Source organism: Pseudoliparis swirei, chromosome 15 (assembly GCF_029220125.1).
Source record: "Pseudoliparis swirei isolate HS2019 ecotype Mariana Trench chromosome 15, NWPU_hadal_v1, whole genome shotgun sequence".
Classification (NCBI taxonomy): domain Eukaryota; kingdom Metazoa; phylum Chordata; class Actinopteri; order Perciformes; family Liparidae; genus Pseudoliparis; species Pseudoliparis swirei.
Window position 1 is genome coordinate 14,991,799 of NC_079402.1, and position 14,246 is coordinate 15,006,044.

At 42.9% G+C, this 14,246-nt stretch overlaps 2 long non-coding RNA genes across 2 annotated transcripts; both read right to left on the reverse strand.

Moving 5' to 3' along the window:
• Nucleotides 1–3,060: 3,060 nt before the first annotated feature.
• On the reverse strand, nucleotides 3,061–3,472 carry LOC130205422 (uncharacterized). The gene is made up of 2 exons (XR_008833915.1): nucleotides 3,382–3,472; nucleotides 3,061–3,261 (listed from the first exon to the last, which is right to left on the reverse strand). It is a non-coding gene; the product is annotated as an uncharacterized LOC130205422 (long non-coding RNA).
• A 3,991-nt stretch (nucleotides 3,473–7,463) lies between these two features.
• On the reverse strand, nucleotides 7,464–9,739 carry LOC130205421 (uncharacterized). Its single transcript, XR_008833914.1, has 4 exons — nucleotides 9,699–9,739; nucleotides 9,314–9,505; nucleotides 8,129–8,194; nucleotides 7,464–7,531 (listed from the first exon to the last, which is right to left on the reverse strand). It is a non-coding gene; the product is annotated as an uncharacterized LOC130205421 (long non-coding RNA).
• Between the last annotated feature and the right edge of the window lie 4,507 nt (nucleotides 9,740–14,246).

Genomic DNA, 14,246 nt, shown 5'->3' on the forward strand with positions numbered 1-14,246 from the left:
AACTGCCATCTCAGCAGCATGTGCTAGGCTAAACGGTCACTCTGTTACACTCTAACACACATAGACGGACAATCACAGCCCTTTGCTCCCTTAGGCAATTTAGAGTTTGCCATAACAGGTACATCTTTTCAAAGTGGGAGCAAACAAGATCACCCACACAGACACCAAGAAGACAACAACTTACAAAATACAAATGAACATTTATGACAGGATTTCTAACATGTGAAATGTGAGATTTTCTTCCAAAAGAGAAATGAGCTTTGGAAGTGAGTTACTGATTCAATGCATGTGCACGAGGCTCACATGCCGCAGCTGAGACTCATGGGTAGTGACGTTGTTGAGTGTTAGTGGGGTTTCACTGCTTTTGAGAGTGTTAACATTAGCTTTCAACAAAGTATGTCACACAAAACCCTAGATATGTATTACTGCTGGACTTGATAACAGGACACATGAAAACAGGCGGGTCTGTGTCTATGGAGCTTTGTGTGTTGTCTTTATGTGTTTGTCGCTCCAGTCATTGTTCAGCCGGCTAACACTGGTGTAATTACACAATACATTGACTAACCTGTTAAATATCTTTTAAAGGTCTGTACAATTAAATCGGCTCTGGCTGTCAACTTTTGGTAGAATGAGGAATGTGCTTTGTTCTACCAGTTTCATCTTTGCAGGTAAAGATGTCAAAATTATTCAGCAAATAAAAATGCAGGTATTTATTTTTCCTGATGATATAATATTTTATTAACTCTTCAATATTTCACATCTACTTCATCGTTGAGGATTTCAACAGCATCACAAACTATAGATTTAATGGGACTAATCAGTCCTCCTGCCCTTTACCAAGAAGGGGATGGACATTATAAATGTCACAAAGATAAAACACTTTAATTACCTAAGACTTAAATAAATTGCTTCACGTGCCAACGAATTGCAAAGTCTTCTGTTGGGGTGTAGCATCACATTTAGATACTGGGTTAATCTGCCAGTGTCACGTCAGACGATAATCTCAGTCATTAAAGATGTATGTGCTTCCTCATCTACATTCCCTGTGCTCTGTGCTTGCATTGACACATTGGCAGCAAAGACCTCTTTGTGCTTCGGACCCTGCAGAGGTGACCTGTTTGCCTGGGATACTTGTGCTGCATGGCATACCTACACAAAGGAAAAAAAAGGAATTCATTAGTATAAGCAAGCACATCTTTAAATGCTAAATATGTGCACATTTAGGTTACGGACGGATAATCCAATGAGGAGAAATACTCTCACCCTTAAAATACTCCTACAGGTGAGTGGAGACATTTGAGATCAGCCTTCCTCTTTATAATGAATAACGGTAAAAAAACACAACTAAAATACATTCAGCTTCAAAATGCCAGCCTATATTTAGATATGCATGAAGTATTGCCATATATGCCTTTATCTACTGTGCACATTTACAGAAGCAGCAGTACTGGGGTTTTGAAAAACACTTGCAGCAGACATTTATATTGTAGACCCAAAAGCCAGCTGCGCAGTGGACTTCCCGACACATTGTTCTGCACTCCGCACATTCACTGTGTGGTTTGCAAACAGCTAGTTAACGGTGCAGGTAGAAAAAGGTTAAGTTGATAGGTCAATTTAGAACATGTAAAACAGCAAGCCTCTGGACACAGAAACAGCAGGGCAGTTATTTTGCAGCCATTTAATTAAATTAGCTAACCAGCTACCAGTAATAATAAACATTTATTTTATATAGCGCTTCTCTAGACACTTGAAGTCGCTTTACAGTCCAGAGTCCAGTAGTCATACACACACACAGTCATACCGGTGGTGGTAAGCTACATCAGTAGCCACAGCTGCCCTGGGGCAGACTGACGGAAGCGTGGCAGCCAATCAGCGCCTACGGCCCCTCCGACCACCACCAACATTCATTCACATCCATACGAACCAGGGTGAGGCTGCGGTGCATGTCTTTATGATGGTGGGGGAAACCGGAGGACCCGGAGTAAACCTACGCAGACACGAGGAGAACATGCAAACTCCACACAGAAAGGACCTGGAACGACCGGGACGACCGGGATTTTAACCCAGGGACTTCATGCTGTGAGGCGACAGTGCTAACCACTGAGCCACCGTGCTGCCCAGTAAGTATCTGCATTACTTAATTTACTTGAACGGCTACATTAAAAGGCTTTACAATTTTCCTGTCATTCTCCCATTCATACACACACACACACACACACACACACATACACACGTCTATGTTAACTGAAAGGACACTGCTCCCCAAACACGTTTTTTTGCAGCATTAGAAGGACACCCCTTTCCACTTGTGTCACAAAGATGTGTCTAGTATCAAAATTTTTATTTTTAGCCGTACAACACAAATCTCACTTAAAATCTTGAATACACAAAACATAACTAAAAAAACACAACACCTGAAACCTTGCATCATTAGGAGGACAGTCGATAATGAAGTGAATAAGCCCCACCCATGACACACATGTACATAGTCAGGACTAACATTATTTGTCAGGACAGTAGCTATACACACACACACACGTCACTGAGGTGCATTAAAGGGTCAAAGGTGATCAAATGGGACATGGCTACACACAAACACACAAGTGAAGGGCTGTGTATTAAAAGAACACACCTGCTACAGGAGGACTGTGGATTGACAGACAGTATCTAGAGTATTAGTAGCCTAGTAGTGTGCTTGTCATAGAGTTATTGCCCGTTTCAAGTTTGCAACCTATTTGTCATTTTCATTCAAATGTACAACCTTATTTTAATACCCTGCACCGAGGGGTTTCCTGTATTGTGATGTCTGTTTTAGTCAATTTGTCCCTTTGCTTACTTGTTCATGTACACACAAGCACATGAATGAGTGATTACACTTCAATGTCCTTTCTTGCAGTACACATGCAGCACTGTTCATTGTAAAAATATAAATTATAGAAAGACCATTTGCTAAAACTGGTGTGTCACTGATATAAAACAGACTATTTTTGTGATAATACTACTTATCTATATCCAGCAAGACCTTGAAAAAGCTGATACATAAAGACAGAACAATGCACAATTGGTGAACAAGAAGTTTAATAATCTTTTTTTTTTACTGATACATGTCCAGTATAGCTGTACATAATTAAAAAGAAACATTGAACTTTACACTTAAAAAGGAAACATAGTGCTGCTATTGACTAGCATCAAAAGAGAATTGATGGTTAAAAACTATTCCCGTCATACCTTTAGATGTGCCTTCTTCGGCGGAGTCAATATCTGGGAAAATAAAACTGTTATTAGGAACACAGTACAAGAAACAGTAACATTGCTTAGCCTAGATGCATCAAACAAACACGCTGTGAGCATGCTAGTGGACAGCTGCATGCTGGGTCTCACCATCTGAGGTGCCTGGAGGTTCCTCAACAGGTCGCCTGCTTCTCTTCATCTCTGCAGAATGTAAAATAAAGCTCAATATAGTTGATGTGACAGATATATACATACATACGTTAACTAAAAGGTTTAGGTAGTCAACAAAATTAAATATTAGTTTCATGAGAGGCAATATAATGTGTGGTGCACTGTGAAGCATGCAAAGTAGCGCCGTGTATCTTTCCTAGTGATGATTCAATGTGTAGCTTGATGCATTCTCTGCAATATCATATAACAAGATAGCACTTCTTTGACATGATCCCATTTCATTTAAATTGTTATATCTAGACCATTATGGCTTAATACCATTGGCCATGGTTGTCATTTATTTTTATTAACCTTTAAAACTCAGTCTGCCTCAAATGATGAAGTCATGGAATATTATGAATAAGTGACATGGTGTCCCATGTTGTGAAACCAATAAAAAACATCGTTATTATGCATAACAGACAGCATTCTCGATCTACTTGAAAACAGACATAAGTGTGTGCACCCATCTAGCTGCTAAATGGCTGTTCAATGGGACACAAGGTGGTCCAAGAGGGCTTCACACCGACAAGACATTTTCATTTATGACCGATTACCCTCAAAGTTTCAACCAAATTCTGCTTCCAACTAATGCTATTAATATAGGTACGGCGTGATACTTAGTACCATCTTAGTTCTTGGTTTGGATGGGCATTCAAATGGGGAAAAAATGTAATTCAATTGTTGACAACTTGCCTTATTAATGTTGTCTGTGTGACAGTCAGACGTCACAACTGTTATGTCTGTGACGGAGAATTCATCTCACCTAATGGCGATAAAAATAATACATACAATAAAATAGAGTTCCAAACACAGAAGAGTTCAAGATAGTTATACATATATAAATATTTTTCAAGTTTGAATAATTTGGGGTCCTATACTGAAAAAACTATCAACACTTCTGATTACAAACCACAGTCCTTCTAGTGTCTCCACCTGTTCAATACAGGTGTACACAGGACCTGTGTATGTATACAACAGTCCTTCTAGTGTCTCCACCTGTTCAATACAGTTTTACACAGGACCTGTGTATCTCTACAACAGTCCTTCTAGTGTCTCTACCTGTTCAATACAGTTTTACACAGGACCTGTGTATCTCTACAACAGTCCTTCTAGTGTCTCCACCTGTTCAATACAGTTTTACACAGGACCTGTGTATGTATACAACAGTCCTTCTAGTGTCTCCACCTGTTCAATACAGTTTTACACAGGACCTGTGTATCTCTACAACAGTCCTTCTAGTGTCTCTACCTGTTCAATACAGTTGTACACAGGACATGTGTATGTATACAACAGTCCTTCTAGTGTCTCTACCTGTTCAATACAGTTTTACACAGGACATGTGTATGTATACAACAGTCCTTCTAGTGTCTCCACCTGTTCAATACAGTTTTACACAGGACATGTGTTTCTCTACAACAGTCCTTCTAGTGTCTCTACCTGTTCAATACAGTTTTACACAGGACCTGTGTATCTCTACAACAGTCCTTCTAGTGTCTCTACCTGTTCAATACAGTTTTACACAGGACATGTGTTTCTCTACAACAGTCCTTCTAGTGTCTCCACCTGTTCAATACAGGTGTACACAGGATATGTGTATCTATACTTATGAATACACAAGAGTCCTTCTAGTGTCTCCACCTGTTCAATACAGGTGTACACAGGATATGTGTATCTATACTTATAAATACACAAGAGTCCTTCTAGTGTCTCTACCTGTTCAATACAGGTATACACAGGATATGTGTATCTATACTTATCAATATAAACCACAGACTTGTGATTTTTAAAAAACAGTGGCAATTAATGTACCTGCTGGATGTTGTCAAAGGGGGACTCGGATGTCACACCAGCATGAGGATCCGTCTCAGTAGGAATCTAAAAGGTAGAAGATGGACAAAGATGAATCACTAAACATAACATTTTGCACACCAAGGGTGTTCTGGATTAACAAGACATGCATCTATTGAAGGAATGAAAATACAGGTATGATATTGTGAGTGAACAACTTAAGTTTGAGAATTCATCCAAGCATTCAGAAGAGAACAGTAAAACCCAAATAGTATTTACCCAGAGTTAGGGCTGGGAACACCTGTTCAATACAGGTGTTCATAGGATATGTGAATCCATACTTCTGAATGTAAAACAGTCCTAGTGTCTCCAATACAGGTGTACACAGGATATGTGTATCTGTACTTATGAATACACAAGAGTCCTTCTAGTGTCTCCACCTGTTCAATACAGGTGTACACAGGATATGTGTATCTATACTTATGAATACACAAGAGTCCTTCTAGTGTCTCTACCTGTTCAATACAGGTATACACAGGATATGTGTATCTATACTTATCAATATAAACCACAGACTTGTGATTTAAAAAAAACAGTGGTAATTAATGTACCTGCTGGATGTTGTCAAAGGGGGACTCGGATGTCACACCAGCATGAGGATCCGTCTCAGTAGGAATCTAAAAGGGAAGATGGACAAAGATGAATCACTAAACATAACATTTTGCACACCAAGGGTGTTCTGGATTAACAAGACATGCATCTATTGAAGGAATGAAAATACAGGTATGATATTGTGAGTGAACAACTTAAGTTTGAGAATTCATCCAAGCATTCAGAAGAGAACAGTAAAACCCAAATAGTATTTACCCAGAGTTAGCTGGGAACACCTGTTCAATACAGGTGTTCATATGATATGTGAATCCATACTTCTGAATGTAAAACAGTCCTAGTGTCTCCAATACAGGTGTACACAGGATATGTGTATCTATACTTATGAATACACAAGAGTCCTTCTAGTGTCTCCACCTGTTCAATACAGGTGTACACAGGATATGTGTATCTATACTTATGAATACACAAGAGTCCTTCTAGTGTCTCTACCTGTTCAATACAGGTATACACAGGATATGTGTATCTATACTTATGAATACACAAGAGTCCTTCTAGTGTCTCTACCTGTTCAATACAGGTATACACAGGATATGTGTATCTATACTTATGAATACACAAGAGTCCTTCTAGTGTCTCCACCTGTTAAATACAGGTATCAGCCAGATTTGTTGTAAATGTCACACACCATCTGTCATGTTCAACAATGAACATTTACACTGTCTCACACACACACACACAAACACACATTATCTCAGTTCAACCAAGTCCACAAACAAAAATAGATAATATTATAAATAGCTTTTTTTTTTTATGTCATGCATAGGGATTCCTTGCCTTGAACAATCCTCTTCAAATCTGGCTTAATTCCGTTGTTGCCACTAAGCAATTCCTTCACATGGTGTCAATCAGAACAGGTGTCAAAATCGAACGGTGCACTTGCGCCATGAATGCCGCATTATGGGGGCTGGAGTAATCAAACGCCCACCAATAAACCACTTTAGCCAAGAGAGTGTTCGACATGGATGCGGTTCTCCATAGCGCTGCTCTTACCGTGTCCGCTGAATTGAGGGCGGCTGGAGAAAGCGCCACCGTAAACTACTTTAGCCATAGTGCGGGACATCCAGCTGCCCATAATGCGGCGTTCATGCGCGTAAGGCAGTGTTTGATTTTCGGACACTTTCATTCGCTAACCCACCGTAGAACGGCCCGACATTCGGATGTGGTCTTTCCCGTTTGGCCCCACGTTTTTGAAGACCCTACTGGGAAACTTTGCGTTTTTTCATCTCACGATGCGCTTGACGAAAAAAAATATTGATTGAACTCAAGCGGCCACGCACATACACAAAAACACAAACTTAGATATGAACGTAAGAGCCGCATGACACCAGGCAAAGAGCCGCATGCTGCTTCATGAAGCCGTTGTTGGCCACCCCTGTTCTAGTGTCTCTACCTGTTAAATACAGGTGTACACAGGATATGTGTATCTATACTTATGAATACACAAGAGTCCTTCTAGTGTCTCTACCTGTTAAATACAGGTATACACAGGATATGTGTATCTATACTTATCAATATAAACCACAGACTTGTGATTTAAAAAAAACAGTGGTAATTAATGTACCTGCTGGATGTTGTCAAAGGGGGACTCGGATGTCACACCAGCATGAGGATCCGTCTCAGTAGGAATCTAAAAGGGGGAAGATGGACAAAGATGAATCACTAAACATAACATTTTGCACACCAAGGGTGTTCTGGATTAACAAGACATGCATCTATTGAAGGAATGAAAATACAGGTATGATATTGTGAGTGAACAACTTAAGTTTGAGAATTCATCCAAGCATTCAGAAGAGAACAGTAAAACCCAAATAGTATTTACCCAGAGTTAGCTGGGAACACCTGTTCAATACAGGTGTTCATAGGATATGTGAATCCATACTTCTGAATGTAAAACAGTCCTAGTGTCTCCAATACAGGTGTACACAGGATATGTGTATCTATACTTATGAATACACAAGAGTCCTTCTAGTGTCTCCACCTGTTCAATACAGGTGTACACAGGATATGTGTATCTATACTTATGAATACACAAGAGTCCTTCTAGTGTCTCCACCTGTTCAATACAGGTGTACACAGGATATGTGTATCTATACTCATGAATACACAAGAGTCCTTCTAGTGTCTCTACCTGTTCAATACAGGTATACACAGGATATGTGTATCTATACTTATCAATATAAACCACAGACTTGTGATTTTTAAAAAACAGTGGTAATTAATGTACCTGCTGGATGTTGTCAAAGGGGGACTCGGATGTCACACCAGCATGAGGATCCGTCTCAGTAGGAATCTAAAAGGGCAAAGATGGACAAAGATGAATCACTAAACATAACATTTTGCACACCAAGGGTGTTCTGGATTAACAAGACATGCATCTATTGAAGGAATGAAAATACAGGTATGATATTGTGAGTGAACAACTTAAGTTTGAGAATTCATCCAAGCATTCAGAAGAGAACAGTAAAACCCAAATAGTATTTACCCAGAGTTAGGGCTGGGCACACCTGTTCAATACAGCAGGGCTCTCAAGTTTTGTGAGTGACATATCAATCATCATCATCACCCCCCCCCCCCCCCCCCGCAGAATGAAACTTTCGGATATCAGTCGCGCGCAATTCCAGGATGCTTTATTTTCATTGGATGCTGGATTAAATCTTACCCAGATACAAGGTACGTTTTTATTCTGATTGGCTATTGTGGAGCCCATTTCTTTTTCTGATTGGCTGATAAGTGGCTCCTCACAGCAGAACTCCAGGGGAGCGCTTGATTCCTCCACGGTGAGGGCAGCGCGGCCAGCTCATGTTGGCGCGCTGCGGCACATTAAAACATTAAATAGCCGAGAGTTTTTTTCAACGTGAGAAATACGATGTGTGGCGGGAATGCGTGACACTTGAGAGCCCTGATACAGGTATACACAGGACCTGTGTATCTATACTTCTGAATACACAACAGTCCTAGTGTCTCTACCTGTTCAATACAGGTGTACACAGGACCTGTGTATCTATACTTCTGAATATAAAACCCTGTCCTTCTAGTGCAGGGGTCAGTCTTTTTGACTGGGAGAGCCATAAAAGACAAATATTTCTAAATATATTTCATTGAGAGCCACTCTTGTAGGGAAAAGTGACAAAGTTGAATCACTAAACATTCAGTTTGCACACAGAGGCTGTTCTTGAAGGTGATGCAAGATCGTAACAGATCATCATCTAACAATGACCAGTCATTTGGAATAACATGAATTGGTGTTCAGCAACAACAATCGTATTCGTAAGTAATGTGACCAAAAAGGACACGACCATATTGGAAAAACTACTCCACATGGTATTGCTTGACTTTGCTGTGAAAACAGTGTTACACGATATTGTAAAATTACACAGAATAGCAGTGGTGAGGTTGAATTTGTAAATACCTTGCATCTCCATGGCCAATATGAATCTCCATAGTCGTACATTATCTCGTCGCCCGACTGATGTCTTTTATGGCAAAGAGACAAAGATGTGGTTTTCCATTCACACTCATTGCTTTCATTTTGCAATTTGGGTTTAAATGGTTGTCATTGACAAGTCTCCCAAGGGAGTCGTCCTCTTTGGCAGCATCAACACTGAAATGACAAAGACACAACGGTGATAACAAACTGTAACAGTATTGATACCAAACACTAGCAATTAAGGCATGCGACAGGGATATTAATCTAAGTGTTAACTTCCTACAATAACTATTCCAAACATGTAGTGAGTAAGAAATAGCTGAGTTTCTATCACTAGGTGAATGACAAATTTAGAAAGGACACATACCATAACTGTTGTCCATTATAACGAAAAGAAAACATGAAAACTGCTTCTGCATCATTGTAGATTTTAAGTCTGTTTTCATGTTGATGTTTCGTTATAACTTCCCCTCTGTATTCAATTAGGAAGTCGTCTTTTCGAAATGGTTGGCAGCTGAACACTCCTCGACTTAACAAAGACAAGATGAGTTCGGAAAAGGGATGAAGTTAAAACAATAATTAAAAATAGACCTGTTTTAAAGACAAGTAAACAAATACTTTGGCAACTCACCTTTCAATGCATTAATATGTTTGACATCAAATCCATCCTTATCTAAAGACCAGGAAGAATAATATGCTGCTTCGGCTTTAGGCTTTACCTTGGCCCTCCGGGGCCTCACTGATGCCATAGCCTGCAAAGACCTAATGTTAATGATGTCACTGCACAACATGTTATTTGATCATCTACATCAGGGGTGCTCACACTTCTTCAGCATGCGAGCTGCTTATTATGTGACCAAGTCAAGGCGATCGACCGACGGGGGGGGGGGGGGCTAGTGAGAGTCGCGCGAGCCGAGAAGGATTGTTGAGGGGGGAGGGGGGCTAGTGACTTTCTTTGGTCCATCCCGATGCGCGCAAGCCGGTGTCGGAGCTCTGTGGCGCACGAGACGGCGGGCAGAGGACTGTTAACGCAACACGTAGAGACAGAAATGACGTGCTTCTGCTGTAATGTGGCGCTATAGAGAAAGTGACGGGGGAGCGGGCCCATTTTTTTTAATGTCATGCGATCTACCAATACTACGCCGCGATCGACTGGCAGGTCGCCGCGATCGCGATCTACGTATTGAGCACCCGTGATCTACATGATGACATTAAAAATGGTTCAGTGTAACTATCAAGGTTTGGGAGACCATTAACCTCTTTGATCAATTTAGTTAGCCAAGCCAGTCATCTAACACTATATTTAACCATTAGGCCTACTCAGTCAGGCAACTGTAAACAACAACATCTAGTTCAAGCTTTCACAAGCTTCTTCTCAGTCTCAACCAGTCAAAACCCCTCCACCAAAGAGACACTGTAACTTTGCTAATAAATCCTAACATTCTTTTAATTTAGATTTACCGACCAAATCAATGCTGATGCGTCTCTAAACTAAGCTTGCATTAGCGCCACGTGCTTAACATCAAGCCAAGTTAGGCGTGTCACATCTGGTTTAATACACTTTCAACAAGCTGATAATATTATTATAATATATTTTTTAAAGAAATAGCATAGTCTAATAAATAGCCTCTTACCTTGACTTTCTCCTCAATCCGGAAAATTAAATGCCAGCCACATTCATAGGCCTGTAGAAAGGATTTTAGGACCGCACTAAAGTTAGAAAAATGAGGGTGTCGGGAATGGTCTTTACTTTTGCTGATGGAAGGATTGCCATATTGTTGAACGAAACGATGGTAATGTTTTATTTATATATATATATAAATACAATTTCAAAATAAATAGTTGCATTGAAAAAAGAAAAAAAAACTTTATTTGAAGCAAAACTCAAATGGTAGTGGCCACATGCAAAAGAAAACCCCAAGTGAATCAGGCTTTTAACTGTCCTGTCACTTCCAGATAATATCTATTGTTGTATTTTGATTATATATGAAAATGTAGTCAAAATGCACAAACTAATGCAAGCATAAGAAAACATGTTCAAGTTTGTTTTTGTTAATGTCAATGGCATTCTTAGATCTCAGGCTCCCTTGCACCTAGGAATATCAATTACAATATACTACTGATTGTGAGTTAGATGAGATGCACCTTTATTGATCCCCAGAGGGGAAACTCAGGTGTTAAAGCAGTACAAGACATACTGTTTGAATAAATATAATAAGAGGTATATGCAACTATAACAATGGAAACTATATGATCATTAAATATGCAAGAGCCATTAAAGACAGCGTTAAGAGAGACAAGTTATGTAACAATGTTACAAGGTATAGTAAGAGCAGTAGGTCTAGTATACATAGATGAAAACTGTCTGGTGCGGTGGGGTGAAAGCTCAGGCGCAGATGAACCAAGCAGGACCGAGCTCAGGTGGAGGGGGCTCTGGGTGATCGACACATGAGGAGGGTGCTCTGGGGGACCGGGCTCAGGACAAGGTGGCTCTGGGGGACCGGGCTCAGGACAAGGTGGCTCTGGGGGACCGGGCACAGGACAAGGTGGCTCTGGGGGACCGGGCTCAGGACAAGGTGGCTCTGGGGGACCGGGCTCAGGACAAGGTGGCTCTGGGGGACCGGGCTCAGGACAAGGTGGCTCTGGGGGACCGGGCTCAGGACAAGGTGGCTCTGGGGGACCGGGCACAGGACAAGGTGGCTCTGGGGGACCGGGCACAGGACAAGGTGGCTCAGGGGGACCGGGCACAGGACAAGGTGGCTCTGGGGGACCAGGCTCAGGACAAGGTGGCTCTGGGGGACCAGGCTCAGGACAAGGTGGCTCTGGGGACCGGGCACAGGACAAGGTGGCTCTGGGGGACCGGGCACAGGACAAGGTGGCTCTGGGGGACCGGGCTCAGGACAAGGTGGCTCTGGGGGACCGGGCTCAGGACAAGGTGGCTCTGGGGGACCAGGCTCAGGACAAGGTGGCTCTGGGGACCGGGCACAGGACAAGGTGGCTCTGGGGGACCGGGCTCAGGACAAGGTGGCTCTGGGGGACCGGGCTCAGGACAAGGTGGCTCTGGGGGACCGGGCACAGGACAAGGTGGCTCTGGGGGACCGGGCTCAGGACAAGGTGGCTCTGGGGGACCGGGCTCAGGACAAGGTGGCTCTGGGGGACCAGGCTCAGGACAAGGTGGCTCTGGGGGACCGGGCTCAGGACAAGGTGGCTCTGGGGGACCGGACTCAGGACGAATGGGGACCGGACTCAGGAAGAGGGGGCTCTGGGGGACCGGACTCAGGAAGAGGGGGCTCTGGGGGACCGGACTCAGGAAGAGGGGGCTCTGGGGGACCGGACTCAGGAAGAGGGGGCTCTGGGGTCGGCCGGGACGGGATCTGAAGCCCGCCGGGACGGGGAACTGGGACCGGCCGGGATGGAGACGGGGCAGGGGTAACTGGCGCCGCCGACGGGTCACGGGCAACAGGGGTCGTCGGCAGCGGCGACGGGTCCTGGGGATCGGGGGTCGGCAGCACGCCGATCAAGTCACATCCGGGTATTTTGACCGTGCTTTGCGAGAAGCGAACTTCGAATTGGAACATGTACTCGGGCTACAACTGATGACGTTTAACGAGTCACGAAAACACAAGAACAGAAAAGTACACACAAGAACGCTGATTGAGAAACAGCCTGCAAAATGTGTCTCACCTGCGCACTCACCCACTTCATCAGCTTATTCTGTTCACCTGTTAGACACAACCATCTCGTCAGCTCTATCACTCACCTGCTCTTTTAGTGAAAGGCTTGTTATGTTCAGGTGCTCTTCAGAAAGATTCAGGTATTTTACATTTGAATTGAAATTGTCATTGGCTGTTTATATTGATGATTCAGATTATCGTGTGACAATGATGACAAGGTTGGTGGTTGTACTGAGACTGGTGGTAATCTATGTGTTATAAATAAGTGCCTTTTGATGCTATTTACTAGCAGAGAGAGAGAGACAGAAAGAGGGAGAGACAGAAAGAGAGAGCGAGAGACAGAGAGACAGACAGAAAGAGGGAGAGACAGAGAGAGAGACAGTGTAGCAGCTCTCGCACCGTTACCCGTTGGTTTCCCCCAAAAGCTCCAAGGATCAGCCATGAACGACGAGACTAAGGTTCTGTTCGTGAACATATTTATTACCAACACAGCAGACCACAACACTGCGCCGCTGCTCACTCTCGTGCTGCACTCTCAACTGAGAGCTTTTATGAGCGCAGCCTCGGCTGCTGACTGATTGCTATCACCAGCAGCCGAGGCCAAATTGGAGACAGCTGCCACAGACAGAAAGAGAGAGAGAGAGAGAAAGAAAGGTAGAGACAGAGAGACAGACTGAGAGAGACAGACAGAGGGAGCGAGACAGAGAGACAGAGAGAGAAACAGAGAGAGACAGACAGACAGAGAGAGAGAGAGACAGACAGACAGAGGGAGAAACAGAGAGAGAGACAGAGAAACAGACAAACAGAGAGAGAGAGAGAGACAGAGACAGCAGAGAGAGATAGACAGAGGGAGAAACAGAGAGAGAGAGAGAAACAGAGACAGACAGAGGGAGAAACAGAGAGAGAGACAGATAGACAGAGACAGCAGAGAGAGACAGACAGACAGAGGGAGAAACAGAGAGAGAGACAGAGAGAGAGAGAGAAACAGAGACAGACAGAGGGAGAGAGAGAGACAGACAGAGGGAGAAACAGAGAGAGAGAGAGAAACAGAGACAGACAGAGGGAGAGAGAGAGACAGACAGACAGACAGAGGGAGAAACAGAGAGAGAGAGAGAAACAGAGGGAGAGAGAGACAGAGACAGCAGAGAGACAGACATATGGAGAGACGGACAGAGAGAGAGAGAGCAGGCCCATGCAAAATCATACACAACATTCTTGAAAAAAACCTGAACTATCAGGAC